This window comes from Petaurus breviceps, unplaced genomic scaffold, assembly GCF_028583685.1.
Source record: "Petaurus breviceps papuanus isolate PSGF00001 unplaced genomic scaffold, PetGlider_PUasm1.0 90822, whole genome shotgun sequence".
NCBI lineage: Eukaryota > Metazoa > Chordata > Mammalia > Diprotodontia > Petauridae > Petaurus > Petaurus breviceps.
Genome location: NW_027187351.1, coordinates 25,170,276 through 25,188,873, shown reverse-complemented (window position 1 = coordinate 25,188,873; position 18,598 = coordinate 25,170,276).

Below are 18,598 nucleotides of genomic sequence, written 5' to 3'. Positions count from 1 at the left end.
AAAGTATCTTTCTCCTCTCAAGATATTGTCTTTTTTGGAGGAGACTTAACAGACTTGAATGCTCAACAAAGTTGGAGGGCCTAAAACACAGTTTAGTACAATTATCTTCATTACAGCTCCCAAGAACACAGCATAATCACATTCTCTTCTTGCTTAATGGCCACAGGAAGCTTACTTTCTAGTCTCCCAGTATTGCAGGGTACCTCACAGAAGGAATCATGATTTCAAGAGCCATCACCAAAAGCAATACCTGAGGCATGGAGGTTAATAGAGGCTCATTGTCCTCTGCATTGCCCATCCCCCATGTCAGGGAGCTCATTATTATGTTTTAATCTTGCAGAACCATGCCACTTGTTCTGGTCTGGGCCTTACTCAGACCAATCTCTTGGTAATTTAGGATATTGGAACAAAATGAAACATTCCCAAGTACTTCAACAGTTAACAAAAGGAGACATATTTAGCCATTGCAGAAGGATACTCAACAAAGATAGGCATTTAAGAATCCCATGAGTTCATTCAGCTGAGCTCCCATTGAACATATGAGGCCTCACCCCTCCACCCCTCCACCCTTCAATTCACTACATTTTCTCAGTTGTGTTTGTTCTCAGGTGATGAGGAAGTGACACCAACAATCAGAGCCCTTAGATACTTGAGCCAACAAAATCTCAAGGCAAGTTTTAATGCCTTTTAAGGAAGAAACTAGCCTAACCTGTATGGGAGGTATGAGTTAGGCTTGGGGAGGGATTGAGGTATTGCTTCTGCCATGCATGTTATTTGAAATAATGTTGGCCTGGCAATCTCATGCAGAGTATGTTTGTAATGAAGAGCAAAATGGTGCCATGGAGAATTACAAAGGTCAAATGTGTGATGGAGTCTAAAGGCATTGAGTAGGGAGGTTGGGTGCCAAAGATAAACTTCACCTTTATTCATAGGCTCATTGGATAGAGTGCTGGACTTAGACTCACAAAGACCTGAGTTCACATCCAACCTGAAACATTTCTTAGCTGTGTAAACCTGACAAGTCACTTAACTTCTGGCTGTCTCAATTTTCTCAGCAACAAATGAGGATAATAATAGCACCTCCCTCTCAGGGTTGCTGTGAGCATCAGATGAGATTATATTTGTAAAGTAGAATGCCTGACACATAGTTACTTAATAAATGTTTTTCTTTCCTTCCTAAACTATTATTAGAACATTCCATTCAAATCTGGGTGCAGATCCTTATTAGCTCTATGACCATGGGCAGAGTTTCCTCTTCTGTAAAAGGATAATAATAATACTTACACTACCTACTCTACAGGGTTATTGTGAGGAAAGCTATGCAAACCTTTGAACCACTATATAGATTAAGTTAGTATGAATTTTCCCCTCAAATCTAAAAGCCTCCTTTTGGATAAAATTTACCAAGTGTCCCAAAAGTCTTATTGCAACCAAGTGTCCCAAAAGTCTTAGTGCAGTCTAAAGCTTAAACCTGCACTAAGACTTTTGTGATAACCTGTATAAATGTGAATAGAATCTTAAATAAGGTTGTTTTTTTTAATGAGAAAGGAAATGAATACTGAGCTGCTATCCAGGCTTCATCTGACTATTCTGTTAGATTAAACAAAGGTAGAATATTTTTGGTATTACTTGTTTTCCTTTTGCTGATTGCCTTGGTTGCTGACATATTTCCTACCTACTCCTTTTCCTAGGCCCTGTTCTACTGGAACATTTGCTTTAATTGTCTCCTTGCTGAGCTGTTGTGTTACCTCATAAGGAGGTAGTTGTTGAGTTTCTTTCTCAGCTGCGGGTTTGGCAGCAGACTGGGCTTTCCGTCAAAATAGAATCTATCACCCAGCCTACAGCCAGCTGGGGAAAGAACTAGAGGATCAGAGAAATGGGAAAGTGTTTTAGGAATATTCTGTACACTTAAAAGAGGTGTTTCAACTAGTTAGATCTTCTACGAACTGGAGAAATGGTAACATTCTGAATGAGACACCTTGGATTTGAAGGGAAATCTGATTACTCAAAAAGCTAATCCTTTGTAGAAAAATCACAGGCATTTGCAGAGATAGTTTTATCACTTTGCTTTTCTACTGTGCTTAGCACTTATATGATCTTGTTGCCTGAGATGCTATCTGAATAACTCATCTATATCCACATTTAATTCAATTAAACAAAAATGTCTTAAATGACCACTATGGACAGGGCATTATTGTATTAGTTGCTGGGAACATACAAAAGTTAAAAACAACACAATACCTGACCTCATTGAGTTCCCAAAGTAGTAGGGGAGATAAGGATAGGGAATGAACCTATAATTTCCCTGATGCATGGAATTCTTTAGGTAAGGCAACAGATCAGCACTTTCTCTGCTGATTTTATAGTCATAGAGAATTGCCTAGAGGATTGATAAATTAAGTAACTTGTGTAGGAACACACAACCACTACGTGTCAGAACCACCCTTGTAGTTTGGAAGTTATTTCTATCCATTATGCCATGCTATGTCTTAGAAATAGTTATCCTTAGAGATAAGACATCTATATATCCAGATATATAGATATGGATATGCAAATAATTATACAACAAATAAGACAATAAATACATGTAGCAGCATTTCTATTAATATAATAAAGCAGGAATGAGAAAGAAATGAGTTCAAATACTGCTTTGGTTATTTACTGTGTGACAATTGGCAAATCACTTAACCTTCTGACCTAGTTTCTTCATCTGAAAATGGGGACAATAATAGCACCTGTCTCATATGGTGGCTGTTAGGTTTAGAGGAGAAAATATACATTTTGCAAATCTAAGAACTCTACATAAATGCCAGCTATTAATAACTGTCCAGAGGATTCATTTAAAGGCCCTAAGTTCACATTTAGCCATAGATTTCGAATTGGAATGGACCTCCTGTATCATCTGGTCCAGATGAAAAAACCTGTGGTCCGGAGAGTTAAGGCACCTTTCCAAGTGGTAGAGACAAAATTTTAACCCAACTCTTCCACCTCTGACTGAAGCATTCTTTCCACTGCACCAGACTTTACAAATCTATTCAAATTAATTTTTTATTTTACTTTTTCCCTCATCCATATCTACAAAATGTGTATGATCTGGTGGCATATCTCTCTGGATTATCTTTATACACCCAGGCTTCCCTTCACTTTCCTGAATATTCCCAAAGAAGACAAATTGATTCCCACATATTTAAATCCTGTAAATGTTGAAGACTTCCTTTCCATGAGAGAAGAGACAGAAAGTTAATCCCTAAAGTGAATTCCAAAAAATGAATAATAAAAATAGGAGATTTGGCACGGCAGAGGACTTTTTATCTTGGTGGCCTCAGTAACTTGGATTCTCTTCTAGAAGCCTGGGGTGGGATGAGGGTGTGTGTGTGTGTGTGTGTGGGGGGGGTGGAAATCACACTCCATTCCTCTATCCTGCCTATCCCTGTTCCCATTCTCATCTCTTGCACCACCCTCAAACTCCTAAAATAAATTCTATACAGGTGGAATCAGATTAAGGTTAATGTAAGAGGAGGTAGCCTTGGACCAGGAAAATAGGCACAAAGAGTAATATTTAGCCAAGGAGGAAGGGGAAGGGGGGCATCTTAGTGATTTGTCTTGGTGAAGACTGTGGCTCTTTAGGGGTTGATTGATTATATGTAGGTTATGTATATTGCATTTTCTCCTAATCTAGCTGGATGGGCCACTATAGCAATTGGAGGGACAGGGAAAAAGGACATGTGTAGCTCATTTAGGAGGGAACCATGGTGGTAATTATGTGATTTGACCATGAAAAGATTTCTAGGCTTGTGCTTCCATTTTTTCCTTTGTTTTTGAAGAAAGGAATAGCTTTTCAACTGGAGAATCAAGTTATTCATCTTAATTTGTTCATCCTGTAGACACTTGAGTGGACCTCAGTATCCTTGGTTTCTTTTTTTGCTCATTAACTCCAGTAGCGATGCCACAATGGCCAGGGGAGCAATTCTCTTTTTAGAAGCTTCATTTTAAATCTGGAGAAAATAAGGAAGAAATAAAATAACTGGCTCAAAAATGTAAGCTTGTCTCTCAGACCAAGGGCAGAGAACCAGGTTGGAGCTTCTTTTTCATGGTTTGGGCCTCTAACTTCAAGGTCACACTGCCACCTACTGGCCCATATAGTGGAAAATCGGTTTTTCCCATCTATTGTGGGACCACCACTAAAATGTTTCACCAGTGCCTGATGGGGATGGAAGTTGCCCTGGGTTCTTGAAGGCTGGGTCAATAGAGTCCAATATCTGGCAGATCCCAAGAGAGAAAGGCTTAAAATATGGGCCCAGTGATGGAACATACATCTGTTTACTGAGGACCACAGTAGTTAAATTTGACAACACCCATCATCAGGTTGGCTATAGGATATTTCTGCCACAGTAGCTGTTGGAAATCATCAGTTATATTGGAGGGATTGTGATCTGCAAAGGCAAGGGGGGGTTATCTCTTAGAATCCCTTAGTTAAGGTTCAGTTCAAGTACCACAAGGGATCTTTCTTGATCTCCTTGTATTTCTGCTCTCTACCCCCCTATTTACTGTTGCTTGTTCAGTCATTGCAGTCATGTATGACTCTTCCATTTGGTGTTTTCTTGGCAAAGATACTGGATTGATTTGCCATTTTATTTTCCAACTCACATTACAGATGAGGAAACTGAGGCAACCAGTGTTAAATGACTTGCCCAGGACCACACAGTAAATGTCTGAGGTCAGATTTGAATGAAGGTCTTCCTGACTCTTCCTGAGGCCCATCACTCCATCCACTGTGCCACCTAGCTGCCCCTCATGTTACCTTGTATCTCTTTTGTGTATAAATACATATATTCATGCATAATTAATGCATACATATATGTGTGTGCATGTGTGCATTTCGTCTTCTCTAGCTAAACCTGATGGTAGGGATTGTTTTCACTTTTGTTTTTGTGCTTTTGTCTACTGGTTTTACAGATGAAGAAACTGAGTCTCAAAGTGTTATTTGTCCAAAGTCACACAGCCATTGCATTGTATATCTCGGATTTCACCCCAGGTGCTACTCATGTTCTCTCTCCTACACTAGTGATGTAGCCTTTGTAGTAGAACACAATGTTGCAAAATTTCACGTGATGCACCAAAATTGCGTGATAGTACACAGTGGCCCAATTTTTTGGAAAGGTAAAAGGGGATCTCAGTAACCAAGATTTTTTTCTATATATTTTATCAATAAAAGTTAGCTTGGTGTGACTCTGAGCATGTCATTTACCTTTTCAGGGAGCCAGAATTTAAGATCACAAGCAGCAGAGCAGGTGTCCATCTGAATTCATAGGAGTTTCCTTGCTGAGAATTCCCTCTGCAGGTCTAGACTCACTTCTCTGTGCCAAAAAAAGGTAGCTTGGACGATAGAATCTAATAAAGCGTTTTGTAGATAATCATGCAAAAGGAATCAGACTCTGGTGCTTGATTGTGCCAAGATAATTTACCTAATAGATGTTCTATTGAATCAATAGGGCTCATCATCCTTCTTGGCAGTTCTGTGGAAGATAGTGATTGGAAGCATCATGTCGTAGTCTTTTAATAGACAGCTGGCATTACAGGGAGTTCCTGTAATGAACACTTGACTTATAAATGTCTCTTATTTATGCATGACTATACCAGCTGAAATGGCTTCGGGTCCTCCCTTAACTTTAACCCTTTCACCACCTCTAGGACTGGCTCTTGTCAGCGATTACTCTTCTTTCCTCTATTTTCGTCTAAGCTTTCACCAGACACTGTTTGCTCCCATTGATATTAAAGATCAGAGACCTGGATTGGCTGCTTCTTCTGCCTCCCTGATACTTGGACCCCATCCTCATTTTCAACCCAAAGCCTCACCCCCTGGGAGCCTCCTCTAGCTGCAGGGTCTGATGCCAGATGCAGTTTTCCGAAGTCTCCACTGATTGGGGCCCCCTAATGTAATCCACTGAGTTATACAATGGATTAAATAGGTTTCTGTGAGCTGGTTTTAGGAACCCATCTTCCATTTAGAATGCAGTTTCTATAGGAAAATAGGTTCTGAGCTGAAAGCAACTGATTTACAAATAAACTTCTAGAACACAAAATGATTTTAGGTTGGGGACTCCCCGTATTAAGAAAAATTCTGTCATTCATTCATTCATATCTCATCATCACAGACATCTTGCCATCTCTTCTGCCACTGCCCTCTGCCTTCCCATCAGCATCTCCCAAACCAGAACTACTGTGCCCCACTTCCTTAGGAAATTATTCTACTCAGCTTTGGAACTCTTGCATTAGGTTTGAATTGGTTGTCTAAGCTGTACTGATTGGTGAATTAGTGAGCATTCATTCATTCAATAACAATTTATTAAGCACTTATTATGCGCCAGACACTGTGCTAAGTGCTGAGTATAAATTTATCTGATCCACTCTATCTAGCTCCACATCCCATCTACCCAGACAATGATTCATATTCCCTCCACTTCTTACCCCAAACATCTTGCCACCTGCCCTGCCAAAAGTGGCCTCCTCTCTGACTCTACACCCTTTCTATGTCTTGCTCTTGGAAGAGTAATTAGATCAGTGCTACTCTTATTGCTGGAAAGGACTGCCCTATGGTCCCTTTCACTGCCTCTGTGATTCTCCAGACCAAAATTCCTTTCCCTGATTCCCATTGATGTAGTATACTTCTATTAAAATATAAGCCTCCTTGGGGTGCAGGTGGTGCAGTGAATAGAGCACCAACCCTGGAGTCAGGAGGACCTGAGTTCAAATCCAGCCTCAGACACTTAACACAAAAACTAGCCATGTGACCTTGGGCAAGTCGCTTAACCCCAATTGCCCCTCCAAAAAGCAAAAAAAAAAAAAAATGCAAGCCTCCTGAAGCTAGGGAGCATGTCATTTTAAAATTTGAATTATCAAACCTAGGATGGAGCTTAGCATACTTTTACTAAATGTTTTTTTCCCCTTTCATTCACTTATTAAGCTCTCATGGTGCTCATGGAACAGTTCTGTGGGAGAGGATCTAGGCTCATCATTGTTCCACTTATTTTAGTGTCTCTTATGACTGGGCACATGACCCTGGATCACATATGGACACCCAGAAAAAAACTTGTTCACCTTAATGGAGGTATGAAGGAAGACTACTCTTGAGTATCAAAACAGGGGGTGTACCATTCATGTTTCTACAAGTCTCAGTTGCCATCTTTGTCTACATTTTCACCAATACTCTGCTCACACCACCTCAAATAATCTAATTTAATTAATAATATGAATTCTGGTCCCTCTGTCTGACTCCCTTAATAAATCCTGGCTTTCTTTGCATTCAGGAGCAGAAACACTTTCTGTAATTAGCCCACACCTATTGCCTACCTGTTCTCCATGATTCTAATATCACAGGATACCTTTTTCTTCTTATCTTTCTTCCTCAGCAACACCCCCTTAAGGGAAAAAAATAAAACCCATTAACAGAATAAAACATGCTCACTTCTACCCCTGATTCCTGTTGCACTCTATCTGACACACATTATAGAAGTAAGAATTATAATGTAATTAAAATTCCCTTAGAAAATAAGCTTCTTGGGGACAAGGATTTTTTTTCTCTCTTCCAGCCTGCTATAGGACCTGGCAAATTTTGGGAGTTTAACAAAAGCTTGTTGAGTTGAATTGAGTTGGACAAAGGAGTTAGACTGCTGTGTCCTGGGCAAGACATCACGATGAGTTGACTACTGGCAGAGAACTCCTCTAAGGGAGGCCACTGGAGATGTAGTTCAGGAAGAAGAGGATGTCTTCTGAGTTGGGGAATGTCCCTTTCCTGCAGCCAGGTGAGCTTGGTCTAAAGGTCAGTCAATAGTCAACAAGCATTTGTTAAGTATTTCTGTGCTAAGATTGGATACAAAGAAAGTAAAAAAATAAAATCCTTGCCTTTAAGGGACTAACATTCTAATAAAGAGACAACCTGCAAACAACTAGGGACAAACAATGTAAATATGAAGTAATATTATAAACCCTTCTTCCTTGGAAGCAATCATCTGGGAAGCATGGTGTGGGCTTGTGTTAGGCTTTCACTGTTCAGAAACATATATTTTCATATTAGCACAATGCCTAGCATATAGTAGGTGCTTAATAAATGTTTATTGATTGATTGATCATAGAAATGTACTTATTTTTAATTTTTACTTCTTGTATTTAAAAACAACCTTTTTCCTTATTTTATTTTTACGTAGTAATGTACTTATTTTTTAAATATTCTTCAGCTAATAATTCCTATCACCATAAATCTATTGGTCTAGTACAGATAATTATGTTACCTCCTTAAGTACTGAACAAAAATAAATAGATTAAAGAAAAAATAAAATTGAGTCTGGTGAAAACTAGTGGGAGGTCCAATTTTGACAGCTCTGATTGGTAATCCTCATCTTAGCCAGAAAACTCCTCCTCAGAATTCTGGCTCTGGCTCTGGCTTATTTATAGCATCTTAACAGAATTGCCACGTCTTACTAGAAATTTTGAATCTTTTTTTTTTCTTTAAGGCAAAAATGTAAATGCTTGTGTTAAGATTGGCTAACACTAGAAAGATATTTCTGGGAAATGTTTCTTTAGAACAGGAGATCTTAATATGGAGTAGGGGGTGCCTTAAGGAGCTGTGGATGGTTTTCAGTGGTTTTGTGAATTTGGATAAGAAAAGATTTAAAACTTTATTTTCCAAACCTTAACTGAAAATTAGTATTTCCTTCTAATTATAAATTTCTAAAAATTCTGAGAAGTGGTCCATAGGCTTCACCACATTGCCAAAGGGGCCAATGACATGAAAATGTTAAGAATCCTTTCTCTGGATTTTTTATATGTATTTATTTAAAAGTGAACCTTTATTTAAATGTGTTTTATATTAAGTCCCCTTTGGATGGTGTTTTTTTTTTTCTTTCTTGGGTGTTATGCTGATAATGCACTATAGGGGGAGCCCCAGAGCCTGTATCTAAGACAAGGGTCCACTGCCTCTTGCCACAGCCTCATCAATGGCATTCCTTGTCCTTCTTTGACTGAGGTCAGCTCTCTAGCCTCCACCCATAGGAAGACACAGACAGTCTTCATCAAGGAACTGCACCCTTTGGGAAAATTTTGGGACAAGACTCAACTCTCTGGGACTCCAAATTGAGACTAGAAGGTCTGCAGAGAACATAGTGATTCACACAAATGAACAGAGGGACATGGACTCCTAACATTATGAGTGTGTACACACTTGATTCACCCAGTCCTGTGAGCCTTTCTGTGTAGAGTCTGACAGGACAAAGATAGCTTCTTCTCTGAGTGATTGTGGTTCCCTTCTCCTTCTCATCCTTCATAGTCATTCTGGAAGTAGGGATTGGGAGGGGTATAAGAATGCAGTGGCAACAGCTGTATTTTCCTAACACCTTTAGTCAATTACGGGCTGACAACAACTTCACTTTAAAAAGAAATATTTTCTATTGCCATACTGTAAAACCGAAGGCACTTGACACAATTTTATAGAACATTTTTTCTTTTTTCAGAGTACTCAGGGAAGTATTCCCTACCACCTAGTAGAGTATTTTGCATATAACAGTTACTTAATAAATGTTAGTTGAAATAAGATTTCATGGGAAGAGGTAGTTCCAAAAGAGTGATGCTATAAATGGGATGGTAAGCAGACTGATTAATGTTCAGAGGAGTTCAGGTCACTGGAACTCAAGGGTTATCTGGAATCTCTGACCTCTACAATTTGCATCTGGAGTGAATATTTCAGCAAGGATTCTCAAAGTTACAGTGGGGTTTGGCTAGAATGTATTAATTAAATACTAGTCCATGATACTATTACAGAGAAGCAATAGTCTGGGATTATAGAGGGTATTTATATATCCTGATTTAAATAAAATTTTTTGAATTCTTGATTTGTGTTTTTTTAATCAAGTTGGGGGTGAAAATTCCTAAAATGATCTCTATCTGTATCTTTGATGATTCAATTAAATATCAAGTTTGCCTGATGCATTTAGAAGATTATTTGACTTCTAAAAATTCAATACAATTTGTGAACTTATCTATAATCTAAATCGAGATACTTCGTAGTGTTTATTATAACAGATGTTTGTGCATCTTTGGATATAAGTTTCTCAAATAGCAAGCCCAAAAAGAAGTTAGTTTTTGTGTTACATTCTAGAGTATGGGTCCTTACTTTTTGTGTGTGTGTGTGAATGTGTTATGGATTGCTTTGGCAATCTAGTAAAGAGCTATGGACTGTTTCTCACAATAATGTAGCTAAATGCATAAAATAAGGTACACAGGATTACTTAGAAAATTAATTACACTTAACTTTAGTTGTAATTTTTTTTAAGTTCACATATCCCAGGTTCAGAACCTCTGCTGTAGAGGGTGGGACCCCACTGTCACAATAGCAATGATCTGTGCGTCTGCTTTCTAATATATGGGAGTGTGCATGGTTATAGGGAGAATGTGAGTGAAAGACAGTACCATCTTTTAAGATAGAAACCTGCGATATCTTTATATTCACCGGTTGTAATTTTTTTTTAAATGACCTTTTGCAAGACTACTTACCAGTCTTAAATAAAGCTCCCAAGGTAAGGTGAGACTAAACTGATAATGAACAGACCTCTTTTCCTTTCTGCTCCTTAAATTCTTTAAGGTTCCAAACCTTGGATAGTAGTTTAAAGGAAAAGAAACCCCCAAATACTTAAAACATTTAATTATAAAGAGTAATCATTACTGGGGAAATATAGTCATTGGACCTTCTGCCCATTTCTGGAGTGAATGATATCAAAGTATTCAAGTTGAAAAAGCTTTATGATAAGACCAGGATTGACAAAATAGATTTCAAACTCATTTGCATAGATGATCCTTAAAGCTATAGGAATAGGTACGATTGCCAAAGGTAGAGAGTATATTAAGAGAAAAGTTTGAAGGACAGAGCATCTTTAAGTTCTAATATTTAAACACCAGAAAAAGGACATAATAATAACAACAATAATGATAATAATAGCTAGAATTTATATAGAACCTTAGAATTTACAAATATTATCTCATTTGATCCTCACAACAATGATGGAAGGTAGGTGCTATTATTATCTTCATTTTATAGATAAGGAAACAGTGGTTAAGTGATTTGCTTAGGATTACACAGTTAACAAGTGTTTGGGGCAGGATATGAACTTAGGTCTTCTTGACTTCAGGTCTAGCATTCTACCAACTGAAAGAAAAAGTAGCCAAAAGGTAGGAAGGGAATCAACAGTGTATTGAAAGACAACGGAAATCGAATAGAAAGGGAATGATGAACAGTGTCAAATGATACAGAAAGGATAAGGAAGATTAGGGAAGACTGAAGAAAAATCTTAAGATTTGGCAATAATGAGGCTTTGGAAAGGGCATTCTATAGAGTAGGCTTGGAAGTCAGTTTACTTGGGGGTAAATATCAACTACATTTGTTCTATGAGTAAGATACTCCACCCTTCAGCTCAGGGCATTTTCTTTGGCTGTCTTCCATGCCTGGAATGTTCTCTTCTCATCTTTGCCTACTGACTTCTCTGGTTTTCCTTCAAATTCCAAATAAAATTCCATCTTCTATAGGAAATATTAAGCAAGCCCTCTTAATTCAAGTGCTTTCCCTTTCTAATTTATTTTCTATTTATCCTGCTATAACTTGTTTGTACACATTTATTTGATTGTTGTCTCCTCCATTATATTACAAGCTCCTTATAGGTCAGGCACTGTCTCTTACCTCTTTTTGTAAATTCCTCCCCCCTTCCCTGCTCAGTATAGTGCCTGCTGTATAGCAGGTATTTAATAAATGTTTATTGACTGACTTACTTTGTAGAAATTTGGTAGCAATGGTGATAGATATAATTGTCTCAATTGAGGTAGAAACAGGGTTCTCTGAAGAATTTTTGCTTTTGAGCCCAGGAAAGACTTCAGTTTATAGACAGAGGTAAAGTAACCACTGGGGGGGAGGGGGGCATGAGGATCCTAAGAAGATTGGTGAGGGGAAAAATAATCAAGGGCAAAGATGTGGAAGTTAGTCTCAGAAAGGAAGAGGGTCACCAATAAGATGTGTGAGAAAGGGAAGAGAACTGATAAAGACATGGAGAGGTTTTCTTATTGTTATAATCAATAAAAATAACTCACATTTATAAGGAACTTATAAAGAACTGTAAAAGCATGATGCATAGATTCTATTTGAAGAGGCAAATAAAAGAATTGTTAGTGTTGGTTTTATTGTGAATCCAAAGGCAGCAAAAACATGATTTTTATGAGAAAGTTGGGGGACTCAGGATGAACACTTGTAAAAAGTCTGCAATGAAGATAAATGCAGTTTTTAAAACTGCATCAGTTGCAGAGGATGAGGAAATAGAAAAATTCCAAGAATTTATTGAGACTCTACAATTTAAATGAGGACATATTTTAATCCTTGCTGACTTCAATGCAAAGGTAGACATGAAGCACTATGTAAAAAATGTTGGAAATATGGCTTAGTACCAAGAAACAAAAGAGATTAAAGATTCATAAACCGCATAGAAGCCTCATCCCTATAGATCATTAATATTTTCCTTAAGAAGAGATTTGGGATGCACTGGGGATGGCAAGCATTAAATAACTTCAGAAAAATTAAATTGACTGTATTTAACTGAAAGGAAGTAACTGCATACTAATATGGAAGTTATTTTCAAATCATCTGTCAGTATATAGTTAGACCATTGGCTTACAGGATCATAGGATTATAGATTTAGAGCTGGACTGAACCTCAGAAGCCATCTGGTTTTTTATGAGGCCCAGCTTGTTAAAGCAAAAAAAAAAATCAATATCAATATCAAATTAGAAGAAAAAATAAAAACGAGAAGATACAGTATGCAACAAAATAGTTGAAAATGACCTACTTAAGCAAGCTAATGATCCTGAAAAGAATGGCCAATTGATAAATAGACTCAACCATTTCCTTAAAAAAGTTTAACTAAGTAAATTAATTGCCATAATGAGGAGGCCAAAAGATATTACTGGCCACCTGAAGCAGCAAACAGTTGATCTCTTGACAAGCAGGGCAGATAAGGCAGCCAAGGGCAACATCTGCTTAGAAAATAAACTTGTAAACTCTTACAGAGGGAGGTAGTGGGCAATTTTGAGTGGTATCAACTTACAAAACAGCAAAAAGCAGTGGAGGGAAAAAGAAATTTGTAGAAAGCTTGGTGCTCTTGCCTAAGCAAGTGAGATGTGACCCCCAAAGCATATAATAATGACAATGGAAAGAGGATAACAAACAGAAGAAAAATAAAAAATATCTTTCAAGTTCTCCAAACCAAATTATGTTCTCTTTTAAAGACAGTGGAGCCAAGACAATTTTCATTTTAACACCTATGTGTTATGTCAGAAGTAGAACTGGGACTAAGGAAAATAAAGATAAGAAGAACATCTGGACTAGACCAAATTTATACAGAGGGTGTCTGTGCTGGAGGCGGCACAGTTTTGAGGCTTGTGAGATTGCTTCCCAACAGGGGGAGGATACCAGATGTTTGGAAAAAATCCCAGACATTTCAACCAACAAAAAGTGACCAAGAAAACAGGAATAGCAACTGATCCTATGCTTACTTTTCTATTTCTACTAAATCTTTGTGGGAATAGCAGACATGCCTATGGATAGTTTCCTTGAGATCACTATGAGGGAAGGGGCAGGTTTTCATGAGTTTGGAGTCAGGAAACCTGAATTCAAATACAGCTTCAAATACCTACTAGTTTTGTGATCCTGGGCAAGTCATTTAACCCTGTTTGCCTCAGTTTCCTCCTCTGTAAAATGAACTGAGGAAGAAAATTGCAAAACACTCCAATATCTTTGCTAAGAAAATGACAATTTGGGTCACAAAGAATCAGACATAGTTAAACAGCAATAGCAAAAAGATTTTTATAATTAACAGTCTACAGCAGTATATCTCTATGGTCACACAATTGACTTCAAGGCACAAAGAATACAAGATCTTACTGTGCTTACTGTTGCTTGACTATTAAAAAAGCATTTGATTCTGTCTTTTACACCTTCTATGATCCACCAAGCAGGCTTTCTTGTTGTTTGGCACACCTAACATCCCGCCTTCTATCTCTATGTCTTTGTACAGCTTATCACCCCTATGTACTCCTTTACCTCTTAGAATTTTGAGCTTTCTCTTCTTATATGAGGCCTTTCTTGTTACTGCTAACTGCTAATGCCTCCCTTGCTAAATTACCTTGTATTCATTTGGGTATTCATTGGGTATTCTGTGTATAATTTATGTGTGCATGCTGTCTCCTCCAGTAAAAGGTAAGCTCCTCGTGGGCTGATATTGTGTTTTGTTTCATTTTTTTGTACATTCTGTTTCAAGCTGCTATATGGCAGGCACTTAGTAAATGCTTTTTAATAGTTTGTTTTGATTTAATTCTATGGCACAAAATGTTGACTTACAGGGTTTTTTTTGCTTATTTTTTTAGCAAAGGTGTTTCCCATTTATTTATATTATTTATATTCCCATGATTTCCCATTAAAATCATTTAAAGTTTATTTAAAATGTAATGACAGAGCTGTCTGTGATGACCCTCTGAAAATTAATATCAAGCAATGGATAAAACAAGGAAATATTTGCTTGACAGAGGTATTTGTGCCTATTATGGTGGATGTCTAATGCAGAGTCCAACTGAAATAATTATCTTGAGTTTAGTGGTTAAGTCTTCTAGATGCTTTTATTTGCAGATGGCATTATAATAATTGTACTGAGTCCTAGGACATTGTAAAGCCTCCTAACTCAGGTATATACACATTCAAAAATCCAATTACCCACACTGGAAAAAGTAAGTGGTTGAAGAATGCCTATTGTTCAGACAATGACTTGAAGCTGGATGGACAAGTCATGGAACTAGTCTAATAGTCAGTCAGCTGATAAGCATTTATAAAATGCCTATGTGTCAGATACTGTGCTAAGTATTGGGACTGTAAAGAAAGGCAAAAGATGGTCCCTGTCTTTAAGGAACTTACAATCTAATGGGGGAGACAACAAACAAAAAATAGCTACAGACAATCTGTATACAGAGAAAACAGAGGCAAGACATTAGACTTAAGAGAGATTAGAAAAAGCTTTCCATAGAAATTGAGATTTTAGTTGGGATTTCAAGGAAGCCAGGGAAGCCAGAAGGTAGTTCCAGGCATGGGAGATAGCCAGAGAAAATGTCAGGAGCTGAGAGATGGAGTTCACAGCAAGTTAGACAAACTGACTCTAGAACTAAATAGGAAGAAGACAGTGGACTAGAATTCTTTTGGGAATTTATGCAATGATTTAAATAACTTTACATTTATGCCTGAAATAAAAACCCCATTTGTCCTACCCATTCCTCCCATGATGCTATAAGATTAAAACAAGGAACAGTAAAATTTCAGTATAGTAGAAAATGCGGGTGATACAAAGGACCCTGATGAACTAAATGCTGTGTAAGAGTAGGCTGCAGTGTATTTTAATTTTATTTGGAAGTGTTCATTTGCATTACAGAAAAAAAAATCAAACCAGAAGCAATGTATGAATGGAAGAGGAGGTGGGACAGTCATGTGAGGACTAGAAATACCAAGTGGATAGTCATTGAGCTCCATTGGTATTCATGTAATGCCAAGAGGTTTAGAAGAAGGCCCCTTGTATTCTGGATGGACCCCCTAGGGAGGATTAGTGGAAGAGATGGACAAGATTACCTAGGATAAGAAGTCCCAAATGAGCCTTAGTCTGTACCACACAGTCTTCTCAATGAGATCACAGATTACTGAAATATTTAAGGTTTACTAAGTGTGGTTGTGAGGAACTAAGGTAGATTATAGTTTAATAGAAGGAGAATTGGAAGGGACCTTTGAGATGCCTTTTCCAACGTCCTCATCTTATAGAACAAACAGGCTCAGAGTGGATAAGTGACTTTCCTAGGTTCACACAGCTTTACTAAGTGTGGTTGTGAGGAACTAAGGTAGATTATAGTTTAATAGAAGGAGAATTGGAAGGGACCTTTGAGATGCCTTTTCCAACATCCTCATCTTATAGGACAAACAGGCTCAGAGTGGATAAATGACTTTCCTAGGTTCACACAGCTTACATAGCCGAGCCAGGATTTCAATTCAGATCCTCTGACTCCAACTCCACTTAGCACTTTCCCCACACACACTGTATTTAGAATAAAGTAGGCAGTGGAATGCCTACTTAAGGTGAGGGGGTCACTGGAGAGATGGAGGCTTGAGGAAAATGTTTGAGGTAACTGTTGTGGACAGTGTAATAGAAAATTGCTAAAAAGGATAAAAAAATTTCTCTTCAATAGGGAGGACACTCATTTGAGATTAGATGGCATGAACTTATAGGAGATCCATCAGCAGTTTTGTGACTTTCTACAGCTGTGATCAGCAGCTCAGGGGAATGAACAGAGATGATGGATAGTGGGACCAACCAAGGCTGAGACAGCAGGTGTTCAAGAATGAATAGGATTAAATGGACGAAGGATAATGAATCATTGAAGTTACTGACCATTGGATTGACTGTGTAGGGAGACAAGTGAAGGTAGAGTAGGGGAGATGAAGAAAGAGGCAAGAATTAAGGGACCAGAGAATGAAGATGAAAATGAGATTCGAGAGGGGTTAGTATTGGATCAGACAGGAGAATTGGGTAAGGTAAGGATGAATCAGTAGAGAGCAAGTATGCACTGGGGAGGTCACATAAGAAAGAAGTTTGTGCCTAGAATAGTTTAGAATTATAGGTGGTAAATGGAAAACTGCAGGGACAGACTAGTCATACAAAAGATAGAGTGCTCAATAGGTAAGGTTAATTATTGAACTAGCTCCCAGGATTAACCAGCCTCTAGTTCCAATTAGAATGGTCCCTTATGGGCTGACAATTTTATGGTATGGGATTTTGGATAATAATCACTCATTTTCCTAATTCAATAAATATTTATCAAATGTCCTAAGAAATCTCTAAGAATACATAAAAATAGTTTATATTATATTATATAATGTCATATTATATTATGTAAACTATTTTAGCTAAACCTTCTAAGCTTGTCTGATGTCTGATCAATTCCTCAGTTTGCTAAAGGTTCATTGGTGAAGTAGCTCTGATATACATGGGGAAAACAGTGGAATGCAAACTAGACTCAGAGCAAATAAGACAGTCTCTGCCAATGGGTTTCTTTTCTTCTTTATTATAGCATTGACAGGGTGCAACAAATCAGTTTATTTTATAACTATGAGAAAAAGGATGAGAGAACTTTCTTCAAGTTTTGCTCAAGCTAAAACTGAACTCTCCCATCTATTGGTAATGATAATTAGCATTTAAACCACACTTTAAAGTTTTCAAATCACCGTGTATACATTATCTTAACAGATTCTAACAACAACCTTATGAGGTAGGCACTCCAGGCCTTATTTTCCCCATATTATAGATGAAGAAACTGAGCCTTACAGAGATAGTAAGAAGTTTTGTCAATGGTCACACAGATTGTGTTAGAGGCAGGATTCAAAACAAGGTCTCACTAATTCTAGGTCTAGCATTTTATGTACTACTCCTAAGTTGGATAGACCTCTGAACTGACAAGACCTTCTAATGTCATCTGGCCCCTAGAAGGTCATTTGGGATGTATTAGCTCAGGACTAAAGGTACTACAACCTTCCATAGAACAAACCTATACTCCTAGGGTTGAGCCCAAATTAAACAACCTTATGGGGATAGGTGGGACACTGAGAGCTATTTGTCCATCTAGGGTTTTGTTTGACTTACTTGTGTTTGTATTCAGCTGGTAAAACTGACTTTCCGAGAAGTTCACTTCAGCTTGTAGTCAAATCAATTCCTCGAGGCAAATTATTAATTGGATCTGAGAGCAGTCGGGACCTGGAATTGCACCTCTAGCAATCTCAGAGCTAAAGGATGAATAAGAGATGGGTGATTTACTTGAACATTTTTTTTTTCCTCAAAATTCTAAGCCACCATCATTTTTCACTTAGTCTTCCAAATATTGTGGTTATATTCCTGCAGCAGCTTTCCTAGTGAATTCTGGGTGACTTTTACAGAACCAGCTTTTCTTCAATTTTGAATCATTTTGCAGAAACTTTTCCTCTGCTTGCTCCTCCCTCTTCATAGCTTCATTACCTTTTAGGATCCACCCCTAACTTGACCAGGGTCCACACAGCAAACCATTCTCCACCCCCCTTTCCTTCCTTGGGATTAAAGTGCCACTAGTTGCCTCTAGTTCACTCCTTTTTCTTTCAGCCTTTGAAAGGGCAAGAGGAGCTGAGACAGCATCCTGGACTTCTCAGTCTTGGAGTGGCATTCAAGGGGTACCAGGATAACTGAAATCCCACTGTAGCCCCCTTCTACGGGGGGGCCACTTGGCAGAAGAACAAAAACAACTAGAAACATGGAGAGAAGCTGGTAAGAATGAATCTCTTGAGAGGGGAATCCAATGCTAGGGGAAAACATTGGTGCTTTTTGGACTGGGAACAATTCAGAACTGGGATTCTATGTTCTTGGCAAAGAAACATGGAAAGGTGTGTGTGTGTGTGTGTGTGAGAGAGAGAAAAAGAGAGAGAGAGAGAGAGAGAGAGAGAGAGAGAGAGAGAGAGAGA